General features: G+C 49.2%; 1 protein-coding gene across 1 annotated transcript in view; it reads right to left on the bottom strand.

Annotated features, from left to right (window-relative positions):
- Positions 1–3,030, bottom strand: part of COQ8B (coenzyme Q8B) — a 23,660-nt gene that overhangs the window by 1,878 nt on the left and 18,752 nt on the right. The window lies entirely within an intron of this gene.

The raw sequence follows: 3,030 nt of genomic DNA, 5'->3' as shown, positions 1-3,030 counted from the left end.
GAGGTGGAGGCAGGAGACTCACTTGAGCCCAGGAGTTGGAGGTTGCTGTGAGCTGTGATGCCACAGCACTCTACCCAGGGCGACAGCTTGAGGCTATGTCTCAAAAAAAAGAAAAGAAAAGAAAAGAAAACTGTCCCTGGGAAAAGGCACAGAAGGAATAAACATCAAAGCTGTTCATGGGTCCAAACACTCAATATAGACAAGTTCTGTGACCCAGAACTGCATTAAATGTTTCCAGGGGGCCATTTCTATGTCTCCAGCACCAAACTTGAACCTCATGAAAGCAAAGATCCCAGATGGGTTTAGTCACTTGTGGTATGGGATATGGCACTCAGGGGGCCCTCGGTGAATACTGGTTTAGCAAATTAGCTACAGAGCCGACAAGTGCCTCTCCGGCTATGAGCTCATGTAGGGAGGACAAGAGTTAGGGGCATGGAAGGACACCAGGCCGGAACCAGCTTGCCTGGGCTCCATCCCAGCTCTGCTGCTTGTTGGCCAAGAAGCTCAGGGCAAGTCACACTGCCTCTGGGGTTCTCACTTTCTCCTCTGTGAAGTGGGAATGATGACAGTATCTTCATCAAGGAGTGGTTGTGAAGATAAAGAAGGTGAAGTTTGTGGAGTCCCTAGGAGTGTGTCTCTATGTCAGAAGCACCATCAATATTATGATCTGTTATTATTAAGATGTGGACATGAGGCCAGGTGAAGTGGCTCACGCCTATAATCCTAGCATTCTAGGAGTCCAAGGCAGGTGGATCGATTGAGCTCAGGAGTTTGAGACCAGCCTGACCAATAGCGAAACCCCATCTTTAAAAATAGCTGAGTGTTCTAGTGGGCACCTGTCATCCCGGTCACTCAGGAGCTGAGACAAGAGGATCGCTTGAGCCCAATAGTTTGAGGTTACTGTGAACTATGATGCCATGGCACTCTACTAAGGGTGACAAAGTGAGACTCTTGTCTCAAAAAAAAGGAATGTGAGGGTCCCTACTTTACAGAGTGGAACCTGGTCAAGCCCTTAACCACTGTGATGCCCTTTCTTGTGAGGAAGGGAATACAGGATTAATCTGGCAGTCTACTCTGTCTTTGCCCCACCCACCCCCACCCAAGCCTGTCTGGCCATCTGTCAGGCCCATGGTCCTCAGGGGCTGATGTGGCAGGACATGGTTTTTCTGTTTTTTGTTTTTTAATTTTCTTTCATGTCACAATGTTATTTGCCAAGTGACAGGACTTTCTTTTTTTTTTTTAATTTTTTAAGACAGAGTCTCGCTCTGCTGCCCAGGTCAGAGTGCTGTGACATCATCATAGCTCCCAGCAACTTCAAACTCCTGGGTTCAAGTGATCCCTCCCAAGTAGCTGGCACCAAGATGTCAGCTAATTTTTATTTAAGGGTCTTACTCTTGCTCAGGCTGGTCTTAAACTCCTGGGCGCAAGGGATCCTCTCACCTCCGCCTCCCAGAGCCTAAGATTACAAGCGTGAGACATCACACCTGGCCTATAACAGGGCTTTTTAAACTGGCCTAGGTGGGAAGGGTGGGAGGCCCAGGATGTCCCAACTGTCCAGAGGAGCCTTGTGCCTCAAAAGGCTTATAGAGGGCCCAAGAAAACTGTGTGTGTAGAGGAGGTCACCAGTTTCTCCTTCCTGTTTTCATCTCAGAGCCCTGGACCTTATCCTGGAAACCTCTGTCCCCTGACTTCCAGCCTATCAGCTCCCTAAACATGTCAACCAGGCTTCTCTCGCAAATGTCCCCACTTCCTCTCTTCAAGCCTCCCTGCCTCCCTGAGTTCTATCCTCAGTCCACTTGTTACTCAGAGGGACTTTTCTAAATCTGAAAACCTAGTCCTGTCTCTGCTCAAATCCTTTTTAGGGCTCCCCAGGGCATGTGGATAAAGTACAACTGGCCTCTAAGACCCAGAGTGATTTGGTTCTAGCTCCAATACTGGCTTCTGCCCTGCCCCTCACCAGTCCTCCCAGTTAGGACAGGAGTTTCCTTTTGGGGCTCTAGGGCCTTACCACTTAACTACTCAAAGTGCGGTTACCATACCAATGGCACTGGCACCATCTAACACCTAACTCCATCAGAGTCTGTACTTTCATGGGGTCATAGAGGTCACTTGCATGCTACAGTTTGCGAAGCATCACTTTAATAGTGATATCCTTTGACTCTCGGCCTTTAGACATATTGTTTATCTGGAATACCCTCCTAGACTTTTCCTGATTGGTCCTTCTTATTTCTCAGGTCTCAACCTTGACATCTGCTCCCCCAGGAAGCCCTCCTAGACTCCCCAGGCTGGATCAGGCACTTCCCCTGGCCTCTCACCATCCTTGTGCTTCCCCCATCCCAGCTCTGTCCACTCTGGGCTCACTGTCTATCTTCCCACTGGACTGTGAACTCTGTAAACACAGCACCTGGGTTGCACCATGGATCCCCAGTATTGCCAGAATAGAGCTGAGCACAGAGAAAGTGTCAGAGAATGTATAAATTGATAGCCAAATGACTAGAAGACCCAGGTCAGATGTCCAATCTCAACAAATTAAGGAGATGGATTCTTGGTAGACTGTGAGAAAAATTAACCTGTGGGAGACATAGGCAAAGTAGGTGATGAAGTATTTCCTGTGGACAGAGCACCCCTAGGGAGCACCCTGCCAGGGAGCTATGTGAGTATAGGCTGGATACACCAAGGCCCTAGAGAGGGTGGGCCTGGGGAGGTGCTCAGATAGCCATTGTGGGACTTTCTCTTAGAAGGGTGCTAGGCAGAGGTTGGGAGCATGGGCTCTGGACCCAGATATGAGTTTGAATTGCAGGTCTGCTATGACTTAGCCTTTTCTAAGAGCCCAGTTACTTCATCTGTAAAATGGAACTAAAAATGTCAACTCATAGATTTGACAATGGTTGGAATCAGGTTATTTGGCATAAAGCACTTAAAACAGTGCTTGAGGGCTCGGCGCCTATAGCTCGGCCGGCTGGGGCGCCAGCCACGTGCACCTAGGGTGGCGGGTTCGAGTCCCCAGCCCGGACCCGCCAAACAACGATG

The sequence above is a fragment of the Otolemur garnettii genome, unplaced genomic scaffold (genome assembly GCF_000181295.1).
Source record: "Otolemur garnettii isolate 467f Iridium unplaced genomic scaffold, OtoGar3 scaffold00233, whole genome shotgun sequence".
Classification (NCBI taxonomy): domain Eukaryota; kingdom Metazoa; phylum Chordata; class Mammalia; order Primates; family Galagidae; genus Otolemur; species Otolemur garnettii.
Note: the sequence above shows the minus strand (reverse complement) of the source record. Positions and strands in the feature narration are given on the sequence as shown.